This window comes from Oncorhynchus nerka, linkage group LG6 (assembly GCF_034236695.1).
Source record: "Oncorhynchus nerka isolate Pitt River linkage group LG6, Oner_Uvic_2.0, whole genome shotgun sequence".
Taxonomy (NCBI): domain Eukaryota; kingdom Metazoa; phylum Chordata; class Actinopteri; order Salmoniformes; family Salmonidae; genus Oncorhynchus; species Oncorhynchus nerka.
This window is the reverse complement of record NC_088401.1, coordinates 24,492,354-24,507,459: the sequence shown is the minus strand read 5'-3', so window position 1 is coordinate 24,507,459 and position 15,106 is coordinate 24,492,354.

The window sequence follows — 15,106 nt, the reverse complement described above, 5'->3', positions numbered from 1 at the left end:
AATATAGCAATTAAACACTGGAATGGTAGATCGGCAGAAGATGAATGTGCAGGTAGAGATACTGGGGTGCAAAGGAGCAAAATAAATAAATACCAGTATGGGGATGAGGTAGGTAGATAGATGGGCTGTTTATAGGTGTAGTGATCTGTAAACTGCTCTGACAGCTGGTGCTTAAAGCTAGTGAGGGAGATGTGAGTCTCCAGCTTCAGAGATTTTTGCAATTCGTTCCAGTCATGCGCAGCAGAGACTTGGAAGGAAAGATGACCAAAGGAGGAATTGGCTTTGGGGGTGACCAGTGAGATATACCTGCTAGAGCGCGTGCTACGAGTGGGTGCTGCTATGGTGACCAGTGAGCTGAGATAAGGCGGGGCTTTACCTAGCAGAGACTTGTAGATAACCTGTAGCCAACCTCAACCAACGAGAGAGTACAGGTCGCAATGGTGGGTAATGTATGGGGCTTTGGTGATAAAACGGATGGCACTGTGATAGACTGCACCCAGTTTGTTGAGTAGAGTGTTGGAGGCTATTTTATAGATGACATCACCGAAGTCGAGGATCGGTAGGATGGTCAGTTTTACGAGGGTATGTTTGGCAGCATGAGTGAAGGATGCTTTGTTGCAATATAGGAAGCCGATTCTAGATTTAATTTTGGATTGGAGATGCTTAATGTGAATCTGGAAGGAGAGTTTACAGTCTAACCAGACACCCAGGTATTTGTAGTTGTCCACGTATTCTAAGTCAGAGCCGTCCAGAGTAGTGATGCTGGACGGGCGAGCAGGTGCAGGCAGCGATTGATTGAAAAGCATGCATTTAGTTTTACTTGCGTTTAAGAGCAGCTGGAGGCCACGGAAGGAGAGTTGTATGGCATTGAAGCTTGCCTGGAGGGTTGTTAACACAGTGTCCAAAGAAGGGCCAGAAGTATACAGAATGGTGTCGTCTGCGTAGAGGTGGATCAGAGACTCACCAGCAGCAAGAGCGACCTCATTGATGTATACAGAGAAGAGAGTCGGTCCAAGAATTGAACCCTGTGGCACCCCCATAGAGACTGCCAGAGGTCCGGACAGCACACCCTCCGATTTGACACACTGAACTCTATCAGAGAAGTAGTTGGTGAACCAGGCGAGGCAATCATTTGAGAAACCAAGGCTGTCGAGTCTGCCGATGAGGATGTGGTGATTGACAGAGTCGAAAGCCTTGGCCAGATCAATGAATATGGCTGCATAGTGATGTTTCTTATCGATGGCGGTTAAGATATCGTTTAGGACCTTGAGCGTGGCTGAGGTGCACCCATGACCAGCTCTGAAACCAGATTGCATAGCAGAGAAGGTATGGTGAGATTCGAAATGGTCGGTAATCTGTTTGTTGACTTGGCTTTCGAAGACCTTAGAAAGGCATGGTAGGATAGATATAGGTCTGTAGCAGTTTGGGTCAAGAGTGTCCCCCCCTTTGAAGAGGGGGATGACCACAGCTGCTTTCCAATCTTTGGGAATCTCAGATGACACGAAAGAGAGGTTGAACAGGCTAGTAATAGGGGTGGCAACAATTTCAGCAGATAATTTTAGAAAGAAAGGGTCCAGATTGTCTAGTCCGGCTGATTTGTAGGGGTCCAGATTTTGCAGCTCTTTCAGAACATCAGCTGAACGGATTTGGGAGAAGGAGAAATGGGGAATGCTTGGGCGAGTTGCTGTGGGGGGTGCAGTGCTGTTGACCGGGGTAGGAGTAGCCAGGTGGAAAGCATGGCCAGCCGTAGAAAAATGCTTATTGAAATTCTCAATTATGGTGGTTTATCAGTGGTGACAGTGTTTCCTATCTTCAGTGCAGTGGGCAGCTGGGAGGAGGTGTTCTTATTCTCCATGGACTTTACAGTGTCCCAGAACTTTTTTGAGTTAGTGTTGCAGGAAGAAAATTTCTGCTTGAAAAAGCTAGCCTTGGCTTCTTCTAACTGCCTGTGTATAATGGTTTCTAGCTTCCCTGAACAGCTGCATATCACAGGGGCTGTTCGATGCTAATGCAGAACGCCATAGGATGTTTTTGTGTTGGTTAAGGGCAGTCAGGTCTGGGGAGAACCAAGGGCTATATCTGTTCCTGGTTCTAAATTTTTTGAATGGGGCATGTTTATTTAAGATGGTTAGGAAGGCATTTAAAAAAATATCCAGGCATCCTCTACTGACGGGATGAGATCAATATCCTTCGAGGATACCCTGGCCAGGTCGATTAGAAAGGCCTGCTCGCTGAAGTGTTTCAGGGAGCGTTTGACAGTGATGAGTGGAGGTCGTTTGACCGCTGACCCATTACGGATGCAGGCAATGAGGCAGTGATCGCTGAGATCTTGGTTGAAGACAGCAGAGGTGTATTTAGAGGGCAAGTTGGTTAGGATGATATCTATGAGATTGCCTGTGTTTAAGGCTTTGGGGAGGTACCTGGTAGGTTCATTGATGATTTGTGTGAGATTGAGGGCATCAAGTTTAGATTGTAGGATGGCTGGGGTGTTAAGCATGTTCCAGTTTAGGTCGCCTAGCAGCACGATCTCTGAAGCTAGATGGGGGGCAATCAGTTCACATATGGTGTCCAGAGCACAGCTGGGGGCAGAGGGTGGTCTATAGCAGGCGGCAACGGTGAGAGATTTGTTTTTAGAGAGGTGGATTTTTAAAAGTAGAAGTTCAAATTGTTTGGGTACAGACCTGGATAGTAGGACAGAACTCTGCAGGCTATCTTTGCAGTAGATTTCAACACCGCCCCCTTTGGCAGTTCTATCTTGTCTGAAAATGTTGTAGTTTGGGATTAAAATTTCAGAATTTTTGGTAGTCTTCCTAAACCAGGATTCAGACACAGCTAGAACATCCGGGTTGGCAGAGTGTGCTAAAGCAGTGAATAGAACAAACTTAGGGAGGAGGCTTCTAATGTTAACATGCATGAAACCATAAAATAGCATCAAGGTATAATGTACAGACAAAGGTATGGTAGGATGTGAATACAGTGGAGGTAAACCTAGGTATTGAGTGATGAAGAGAGAGATATTGTCTCTAGAAACATAATTGAAACCAGGAGATGTCATTGCATGTGTGGGTGGTGGAACTAATAAGTTGGATAAGGTATAGTGAGCAGGACGAGAGGCTCTACAGTGAAATAAGCCAATAAACACTAACCAGAACAGCAATGGACAAGGCATATTGACATTAAGGAGAGGCATGCTTAGTCGAGTGATCAAAAGGGTCCAGTGAGTAGAGAGGTTGGTTGGGGGTCACGGCGATTTAGACAGCTAGCCAGGCCATCGGTAGCAAGCTAGCATAGGATGGAGGTCTGTTATTAGCCACCTCTTGCATTTCGTCAGTAGATTAGTGGGGTTCCGTGTGGTAGAGGGGATTAATGCAAATCACACAACAACAAAAAACAATAGATATAGTTATAGAGGCCCAAGAAGAAAAATAAATAAATAAATAATAATAAAAATAAACAAATAAATTGTAAGATTGTCTATTCAGATTGCAGCCGATAAGACAGCTAACGGTGCGCCGTACAAAACTGGCGATAGATTTTCGAGCTAAAGGATAGCTGATGACCACAAACCGTGGTTAGCTGAATACTAACGATTAGCCAGTAAAGAAGCTAACTAGCTTCTGATTAGCTTCTGGCTAGCTCCTGGCTAGCTTCTGGCTAGTTTCTGGCTAGCTTCTTGGAGGATTACAGATTTGAGGTAAATAATACTTTTTTTATAAATATAAATTGATGAGGCGGGTTGCAGGAGAGTGTATTGAAGATGAGTTTATGGAAAAAAAATATATATATATACATTTACATTACATTTAAGTCATTTAGCAGACGCTCTTAATATAAAAAGGTATGTTTAAAAAGTTGTAAATATATATATATATACGGGACAAGACGAGGACAAAAGACGTCTGAACTGCTATGCCATCTTGGAATACTATACAGTGCCTTGCGAAAGTATTCGGCCCCCTTGAACTTTGCGACCTTTTGCCACATTTCAGGCTTCAAACATAAAGATATAAAACTGTATTTTTTTGTGAAGAATTAACAACAAGTGGGACACAATCATGAAGTGGAACGACATTTATTGGATATTTCAAACTTTTTTAACAAATCAAAAACTTTAAAATTGGGCGTGCAAAATTATTCAGCCCCCTTAAGTTAATACTTTGTAGCGCCACCTTTTGCTGCGATTACAGCTGTAAGTCGCTTGGGGTATGTCTCTATCAGTTTTGCACATCGAGAGACATTTTTTCCCATTCCTCCTTGCAAAACAGCTTGAGCTCAGTGAGGTTGGATGGAGAGCATTTGTGAACAGCAGTTTTCAGTTCTTTCCACAGATTCTCGATTGGATTCAGGTCTGGACTTTGACTTGGCCATTCTAACACCTGGATATGTTTATTTTTGAACCATTCCATTGTAGATTTTGCTTTATGTTTTGGATCATTGTCTTGTTGGAAGACAAATCTCCGTCCCAGTCTCAGGTCTTTTACAGACTCCATCAGGTTTTCTTCCAGAATGGTCCTGTATTTGGCTCCATCCATCTTCCCATCAATTCTAACCATCTTCCCTGTCCCTGCTGAAGAAAAGCAGGCCCAAACCATGATGCTGCCACCACCATGTTTGACAGTGGGGATGGTGTGGTCAGGGTGATGAGCTGTGTTGCTTTTACGCCAAACATAACGTTTTGCATTGTTGCCAAAAAGTTCAATTTTGGTTTCATCTGACCAGAGCACCTTCTTCCACATGTTTGGTGTGTCTCCCAGGTGGCTTGTGGCAAACTTTAAACAACACTTTTTTATGGATATCTTTAAGAAATGACTTTCTTCTTGCCACTCTTCCATAAAGGCCAGATTTGTGCAATATACGACTGATTGTTGTCCTATGGACAGAGTCTCCCACCTCAGCTGTAGATCTCTGCAGTTCATCCAGAGTGATCATGGGCTTCTTGGCTGCATCTCTGATCAGTCATCTCCTTGTATGAGCTGAAAGTTTAGAGGGACGGCCAGGTCTTGGTAGATTTGCAGTGGTCTGATACTACTTCCATTTCAATATTATCGCTTGCACAGTGCTCCTTGGGATGTTTAAAGCTTGGGAAATCTTTTTGTATCCAAATCCGGCTTTAAACTTCTTCACAACAGTATCTCGGACCTGCCTGGTGTGTTCCTTGTTCTTCATGATGCTCTCTGCGCTTTTAACGGACCTCTGAGACTATCACAGTGCAGGTGCATTTATACGGAGACTTGATTACACACAGGTGGAATGTATTTATCATCATTAGTCATTTAGGTCAACATTGGATCATTCAGAGATCCTCACTGAACTTCTGGAGAGAGTTTGCTGCACTGAAAGTAAAGGGGCTGAATAATTTTGCACGCCCAATTTTTCAGTTTGATTTGTTTAAAAAGTTTGAAATATCCAATAAATGTCGATCCACTTTATGATTGTGTCCCACTTGTTGTTGATTCTTCACACAAAAATACAGTTTTATATCTTTATGTTTGAAGCCTGAAATGTGGCAAAAGGTCGCAAAGTTCAAGGGGGCCGAATACTTTTGCAAGGCACTGTATATATACACACACAAACACTTTTTTGGTTACTACATGATTCCCTATGTGTTATTTCATAGTTTGATGTCTTCACTAATTGTAAAAATAAATCAAAACCCTGGAATGAGTAGGTGTGTCCAAACCTTTCACTGGTACTGTATATAAATAAATGAATCTAATAAATCTAATAGGATTTCTATGACCTTTACACACTGTAGATTCCTTTATTGCCAGAGGGCCTTTTCACACACACACACACACACACACACACACTGTAGATTCCTTTATTGCCAGAGGGCCTTTTCACTCACACACACACACACACACACACACACACACACACACGTTTGGAGGGGTGAAGAAACATCACTTTGAGGCATCATCTCTTTGTTTTCAGAGTGAATAATTTATCGAAGCATCAGCATCACTTTCGCCCACTGTATAATACTAGGATGTTTTTAATATAGATGTCTTCCGACTTGTCTGACAGTCAAAGGCTCTTTTATACCTACAGTTTCTCAGTAAGACACACTCTACCACCAGATATCCATTCTCGGGGTATTGTTTATTAGGGCATGCCATGGAAAACATTTTAAAACATTTTGCAATGTAACATTTAAATTAGTCTTTCTTATTGGAGAAGTCTAGGTAATTCCTGTTTCAGTCTTTTTCTTCCGTTTGATCCCTAATTAACATGACCCAGGGTATCAAGGCACTCAATAGCCCCAACTCATCCACAGAATTCTCTCTTCATGCGGTTTGTCTTAGAACAACTTACCTCAACCAGCATGTAGAGGGAGAGCATGGATACAGAGAAGTTGTACACTAGTAAAACACCCTTGAGTGAGTACGATGGTATGTTCCTAGTGTATTTTGGTCCCAGGTATACTATGAGGAGGTAGACGATGGTGAAGGAGAGGGTGGGGAGGTACGAGTCCAACAGAAGCCATCCTCGTACTCTGGAGTCTCAGGAAAAGAAGGAGAACACAGTGAACGATCGCCGTTTGCCACACCCTAATCTGTTTCACCTGTCTTTGTGCTTGTCTCCACCCCCCTCCAGGTGTCGCCCATCTTCCTCATTATCCCCAGTGTATTTATACCTGTGTTTTCTGTTTGTCTGTTGCCAGTTCGTTTTGTTTCGTCAAGCCTAGCAGCGTTTTGTCCCGTGCTGATGTCTGTCTCTAGTGCCTGTTTTCTAGCTTTCCCGGTTTTTGACCATTCTGCCTGCCCTGACCCTGAGCCTGCCTGCAGTTCTGTACCTTGTCACACCATCCTGGACTACTGACTTCTGCCTGTCGTTTACCTGTCCCCCTTTTTTTTGTAAATTTTGTTACATTGAAACTGTCTGCATCTGGGTCTTCTCCTGAGCCTTGACACCGCTGGTATTGTCATCCAATCACATCTCATTATTACTCCATTGAAACCGTGACTGCTCAACCGGTCATAGGCAAAAAGATCTGATATTAAACTCTATTTGAACTGATTATAAACATATATAGTCTGTTGTTAATATGATTTTTATATGATTAGAGTCCCTTATAGTAGCCTAGTTGAATGGTTTATAACTAAATACAAGATACTGCTATAAAGGATAACAAGACTGTTGACGAATTGTTAACAAACTTCAATATAAATAGAGTCGTGTTTATACATGACCAGAAACGTCCTACACATGATCTATGTACCAGATAATGTACATTCAAATCAGTTTATTGAATTTCACTATGTCCTTGTCTATGAACTTAATGGTTCATAAATTGAATATGAGAAAAATCTATAAAAAATAACAAGACGGACTAATTGTTAATATAAATAAAGTATGTCACCATGTTCGTGAACTAATGGGGCGTGAACAAGCTGCTTTGCAATCTGTCACTGCTTTTATTTTCATAGTTATGGGTGTTGTTTTCCTACTATTGGGGGGGGGGGGGCGCATTTCTTTTCCATAGCAGCTTCGCCTTGACTCTGGCCAATGGATCTTGTGGAGCTGAGTGGAGGCTATGACTATAAACTAATTACCATCACAACTTTCAGGCAGCACTTCTATCGTAACTTTCCTTGAACCTGTTATGTGCAGATAGGTAGTTACATATTACGTCTTTATCAAAAGTAAGTATTCCATAAGTGTATGTATTTACTCCTCTATTAGAGTTATGACATAGGCTATTACACCTTAATTACACAGGTATAAATCCTAATAGGTTTACTTAACAAGGTGATAAGGCACCGCTGTGGAGATTCCTAGTATTCAGAAGGGCCAGTCTGATGACATACAGTTTCCTGGATCTAGACTGCTACTCTCCTGCATGAGGTGAGCCTTGAAGGACTCTGTAATGTCAGTCACACATCAGCTGATGCTACGCTGTAGTCTGAGCAGACTTATTTTTTCAAAAAACATATTTGTAGTTTTTCAACAGCCATATTTGCAGTCTTCCTTGGGAAGTACATACCTCTCGCTCCAAACACGTAGTACAAAAACGTGTTTAACCGCTTGTCCAAACTTTCTAAATGGTTCGGAAAGCAAAAGAAAAATGAAGTCACTTGCAATAATTTTAAGTCAGTTAAGAACACATTCTTATTTTCTATGACGGCCTGGGAACAGTGGGTTAACTGCCTGTTCAGGGGCAGAACGACAGATTTGTACCTTGTCAGCTCGGGGGTTTGAACTTGCAACCTTCCGGTTATTAGTCCAATGCTCTAACCACTAGGCTACGCTGCCGCCCCTAAATGAGTGCGTATGTGCCACCGTGTGTCTGTTTCTATGGCATTTATCAAAATAATGCACATTACATGATAGAACCCATTTTCATGTAAACAGTCTGATTTTAGATGCCATTATGCATTGGATTACAAACGCATCAAGGTCCTCAAATGCATGGGATAAATGCCTAAAAAGTGGTCTATGTCACATTCAATGATGACTCCTGTTCTTTAAGCATCTTTGGGTTTTAGCAAAGCACTATATAAATGCTATGTATTATCAAGCAATGGACAACATGGACTCTAGCCATGCAGGAGAAGGAAGTCCTTCCTTCCTGTCTGACCTCCCACTCCTCTCCTCCGCTCTCCTCTCCTTTCTTCTCCTACCCTCTCCTTCGCTCTCCTCTCCTTACCTTTCATACCCTCTCCTTTCCTCTCCTACCCTCTCCTCCACTCTCCTTACATTTCCTCTCCTACCTTCTCCACTCTCCTTTCCTCTCCTCCACTCTCCTTTCCTCTCCTACCCTCTCCTCCACTCTCCACTCCTTACCTTTCGTCTCCTACCCTCTCCTTACCTTTCCTCTCCTACCCTCTCTTTTCCTCTCCTACCCTCTCCTCTCCTTTCCTCTTCTACCCTCTCCTTTCCTACCCTCTCTCCTATCCTCTCCTTGCCTCTCCTCTGCACTCCTATGCTTTCCTCTACTCCATTCTTGTCTACTCCTCTTTCCTCTGGTCCAGGGAGCTGGCCAGACTAGGCCTACACTCTGGACAAGTGACCTTCAATTATCCATTGATCTATGGCCCCCAGCTCTGACATGAGCATAATCAGGTTAAAACACCTGCTTATTTCCATGAAAACGATCTCCCACGTATAAGTGAAGTGTTATCAGAACAATGCATTCCACCTCCTGTGGAGAGATGACCCAACCGACCAAAGCTGTTATGGGGTGATGGATTTCTGATACAGAGGTGAGGAGTACAACTTGTGGCCTGTCCTCGGCTCTTTGGTGTCACCATATTGACAACTCCTGTCCTGTCCTGTCCTGTCCTGTCCAGCAGCACTTAGTGTCACTTATCTCATTAAACTAAGCTGAGAGGTTAAACTATCCCTTAGGCCTACAGACAGACAGGCAGGCAGGACTGGCCACTTCGATAGAGAGCCATCAATGAGAGTCAGAGCACACCATTCATTTTACTTTCTCCGAATAACCAGATTTCATATTGTTGATAAGCCATAACACAGTTCAGCAAGAACTATTGAGCATTTTGTGAAGAAAACAACTGGGTTATTCAAATAATATATCAATGAGAAATGTCATCTCAGCACCCAGAAACAAATCAGCTGTGCAGTCACGAGGAGATAAGTAACTTTTTCATACATTTTGGTACACATGCCTGTGGTATTGGCCTGAAATACATACCTTGTTGTGAAGTAGGTCTAGGTATGAAACTTTGCCATATGGTGTTCTCTTTTGTTCTCAGATTCTTTACATTGTTACTTGGCTGTCTTGTCTACTCTTTGTCTTTTTTTTTACCTGGCTTAGCTTCTAGCAGGTACTCTAAGCTATAACTACTCAAATTTGGTTCAGATTGTCAGTGTCTCTCCCTACACGAAGTGCAGTGTTTCCGTAAGAATTCCCCCATGGGCATCGACAAGGTAATAGTTAGCCCAATTTTTTTCCTTTGTATTTTTAATCAAGGAATGAAATGGTGGTATGTATTGGTAAGAACCTGAATTGGTGGTCACATCTGAAGGGCCAGGATTTAGGATTAGCTGTGACTGGAAGGACAGGAAGCATTTTAGTGTGCATCTCAGTAGCCCAGAGCAGCTTTGTAATTCCTGATTTCCCAGCTCCTGGCTGACAGCATCTACAGTATGAAGTCACTCTGGCTCTTGTTTAAGGTGTTTAATAACTCATTCAGATGGATTTGGAAGTATTGTTGTGTTTGAACAGGGTTTGTTGTCAATGGTCAACCAGGCCATAACCAACAAAAATGTTGATTCCTTGAAACAATGTAATTGGTTCTTGCTGATAGAAGCACTCAACTAAAAGTGACCAACAAGCAATACATTGCAAGGCATGATTTTAAAAAAAATACTGTATTAAATGTTTTCATCATATCTAGTATTTTATATCTGATAGAAGACTAGTTGACAGTGAGCACACTGCACGGATTAATAGGCTACATGCCTCAGCAAAATACATATGATCTATGCGCCATGCAATAATAGCAGGCTACAACGTACACGTCTTTTAAATCAAATATGAATAGGCTAATTAATATATTTTTTATATGTTCAGCCTTCTACAGTAAACAAAATCAGTGCCAATGTAATAAACATGTAGCTAAGTATTGATTCGAGTTTGCAATTTGCACTTCCTATTACCTGCTTCCCAATTGCCCTGACCCTCTTTCAAGTGAAATGGGAGGTCCACATTCCTTGCTGTGACATTCAACTTTTCAAAGTGTTAAAAAGAGATACTGACTCTAGTTCAAGTCAGACAATACTTCCACCTATTCAACGCACATTTAGACAAGCACAAGAATCCAGAGCAATCAAATCCCTTAACAGTACCCCTTGTTGATGTGAGAGTGTATCTTCCCTAGAATATGTGGGAAGTCTGTGCCAAACATCACTTTACGCCCAAACATTTCCAATAGATGCCGACAGTAGGCTATAGCCTATAGGCTAGTGTGCTTACCATCTCTTTTTGCTGGGTGTAAGAAGACGAGTATTTGGTACAGCGGAGGTCAAATAGCGTTAAGATTGTGAGGCACGTTACCCTGAAGAGAGACAGATAAGCTAAAGGAAACAGAAGGTGCGCTGTTCGGGGTATCTCGGGATCTGCCTTTATAGCTCGCTGTGGCACGCTTCCACAGACCCTACGAAGTATGGCCCATCATATGCCGGTCTGTGGAGCCACGACTGGGCGGTTGGGGGATGCTGAAATGACCGACAGGGACCAATCAAGGCGCACGCCAGCGTGGGCGCGGTTCCAGCAGCGGCGGCAAGGCAATCTAATCATACCTTGGAGGCTGCCGGGGTTGGACATGACGGAACAGAAGGGATGGATGGGACGGCATTGTTTTTGTATTGACGTCGATGATGCTACTGAATCGGGTATTCACGTGTGAGAGAGAACCACTGGATGGATGACACCTGAGCATAGGCTGCGGGCAGGAAAAAGGCAACGTTATTGACCCGACAAAGACAGGACACTTTGCGGGATAAACCTACTATGCTCATTTTCTGCAATGTGGGATGTGAACGGCTGTATCTCCCCTGTAATGCAACTAGTGCATTCAGATGGCCTTATCCAGCAATGTAATATACTATATTTTTCAGTGCATTCAGGCAGCTTAGCGTTCATACCTCCAAATGCATTTCAGACTGTTTTCGACTGCTCGGGGAATATGAAAAATTAATGGAGAAAACATGATGATGATGTGGGCTATTTTTGCAATAGGAATATTTTTTCTAAATTCTCTTACACATTCCATGGCTTAATATCGTCCTTTAGGATTAATTTGAATAGGCAAACTTCCCAAACATGGAATCTTTACCCATGACCAACAAAATGTCCATTGACCAATGAATCGAACTTCAAGGTGTGGTTGTTAATTTGAAAACACTTTGCATAGTGCCAAGTGTTGCCATAAACCCATTCTCAATGCTGTCAATCAGTGTAGTTCTACCCCGACAAGACAATTACCAACGTTTATAATATATTAGCCTAATATGATTGGCATTAGTATATATGTTTAGAGTTTATGATTTATTTATGAAATACAAGACTAAACATAATGGAGAGTGCATAAGAAAATATTTACAAGAAAGTATGTTCCACTAGGGCAGGGCTCTCCAGCCCTGTAGGTTTTTACTCTAAGCCTAATCTACCATACCTGATTCTAATATGTAGCTGGTTGATAAACTGATTCAGGTTATTTACCAATTGGGGTGGAGCGAAAGCCTACAGGGCGGTAGCTCTGCAGGAATAGGGTTGGAGAAACCTGCCCTAGGGCCTATGCACGGAGGTAAGATCTTAATTGGCTGTCAGTTGTTGCTGAAAATGACACTGCACTGCGGGAAATGCAGGTGAGCTTTGTGATTTACATAAATGAACTGAAAACCCGCACTCACACGCTGTTGTATTAACACTATTGCACTGTTCATGTAGTCTACTTTTGGCCGGCTAATAGCCTAACCACCAAAAAAAGCAACATTATGGACTAAACGTTCAAATCCTGTTGGTGTAGGATTATTTTGCTGTGAAAATATAGGTCAAATTAAGATCCTACACCTGTAAATGCTGCAGTGCAGGCTGGGCTGATCATAATGTGTGCGAGCTGATTGTAATGATCTGGGAGGAGTATATGATCTGTAGCTTTGATGGTGCTGCCACCCTGTGGATATGCAGCTGAAGGTCTTGTGGTGGTTACCAGTTGACAGTCACATGCATTGGAAGTGATGTGTTTGGAATGAAACTCAGTTGTCGGTCAACTTAGCCTGGTCCCTGGTCCGTTTGTGCTTTTGTCTACTCCGCTGTCATTGTCAAGCCAAACATGTTAATTGACTACAGCTCAGCATTCAACAACACAGTGCTCTCCAAGCTAATCACTAAGCTAAGGCCCCTGGGACTGAACGCCTCCCTCTGCAACTGGATCCTGGACTTCATGATGGGCCGCTCTCAAGTGGTATGGGTAGGCAACAACACATCCGCCACGCTGACCCTAAACATGGGGCCTCTCAGGGGTGCGTGCCCCCTGTACTCCCTGTTGACCCACGACTGCATGGCAGCGACTCCAACACCATCATTAAGTTTGTTGACAGCACAGCGGTGGTAGGCAGTGTGGTGCCAGGACAAAAACCTTTCCCGCAACGACAACAAGATTAGCAGCCGATCGTGAATTACAGGAAACGGAGGGCCGAGAATGTCTCCATTCACATTGATGGGGCTATAGTGGAGCTTGTCGAGAGCTTCAAGTTCCTTGGTGTCTACATCACTTAGGATCTATCATGGTCCACACACATCAACATAGTCGTGAAGAGGGCATGACATGGCATATTTCCCCTCAAGAGGCTGAAAAGATTTGGCCTGTGCCCTCAGATAGCTGCACCATTGAGAATATTTTGGCTGGGTGCATCACCGCTTGGTATGGCATCTGCTTTGGCATCCAATCATTACTCATTGTGTATTTATTATTAGGTTTTATTATTTTTCCATTAATGTTCTCTGCATTGTTGAAAGGGCCCCCAAGTAAGCATTTCATGTGACAAATACATTTTTATTTTATTTGAGTTGGCAGGAGAGCAGAAACAGACTGGGGCCCAGGCTAATGTAAACCCTCATGAGTAATTCATTTTTGTTTACTTTGGACAATTATTCTCCTCCGTTGCGTTCAATGTGTTGCTTACAAGAAGAAGTGTGCCTTGACATGTAGAAACTAGGCTTGCATGTACAACATTTCTCCACAAGGTGACAACAATGTATCGTTTTAGAGCATGCACCTGTGATGGCCTCACCACAGACACAGAATAGCCATTCCATGGGAATCCCTTTATGACCTTTGTACTGTGACACACCTCACTCTCTGCACTGCACTGGCCCATCCACACAACATAGTTTATTTTCCAAGATATGAGTTATGGTTACCAATCAACAGGACTGTATACTGTCTAGTCATGGAACTGTTTCGATAAGGAAGCTACAGTGCCTTCAGGAGGTATTCATACCCATTGACTTATTCCAAATTTTGTTGTGCTCAAAGGGATATTCAATGTCTGCTTTTTTGTGTGCCCTTCTATGCGAGGCAAGGGAAAACCTCCCTTGTCTTTGTGGTTGAATCTGTGTTTGAAATTCACTGCTTGACTGAGGGACCTTACAGATAATTATATGTGTGGGGTATAAAGATGAGGCAGTCATTAAACAATTGTGCTAAACACTCTTATTGCACACAGAGTGAGTCCATGCAGCTGTGACTTCTTCAGAATTATTTTACTCCTGAACTTAGTTATGCTTACCATAACAAAGGGGTTGAATATTGATTGACTCAAGACATTTTGGTTTTTAATTTTTAATTCATTTGTAAAAAATTTGAAAAACATAATTCCGCTTTAACATGATGACTTATTGTGTGTAGGCCAGTGACAAATCTACATTTCCTCCATTTTGTATTCATGCTGTAACACAACAAAATGTGTGTGATGGCCCCATGGACTCAGATGATTATTCTTTCTGAAGTAACTCAAGATATCTAGAAAGATGACGTTTATTTTTCTTAGTAATATGATATCATCATAGTCTTATAAAACACCCCCGATAAATGTATGGTCTTATGAGGAAAATGAATTGGTGCCAACCTCTCACTTATTTTCTGAGTGCTTAAATTGCATATCCAAAGAGATCAATCCACAGACCGACTGAGTAGAACATCTATTCTCAGAGGTGTGGGTGTCACACCTCTACCAGGCAATACCAATCCCTTTGGCTCCAAGTTGCTCTTCTTATCTGTTCAAGAGTCTACTGCCCTGCATTACACAACTAGTTGCTCACACTGTAAAAAGTCAAGGTAGTACATATGTGGTATCATAATTTGACCTATATTGCCACAGCAAAATAATCCTGCAGCAACAGGATTTTAATATTTAGTCCATAATATTGCTTTATTGGTGGTTAAGTTAATAGCTGGCCAAAATTGTAGGCTACTTTAGGTGCAGGACAATTCTCAGCAACAAAAGTGTGATCAGATTAAGATCCTGCACCTGTAGACAGAACATTCTGGATATCTCCTTTGGGGAAAGTTCACAGACAATTCAGGCAATCAACACCTATCAGTATTTGGTGCTGACACAATGTTTTATTACC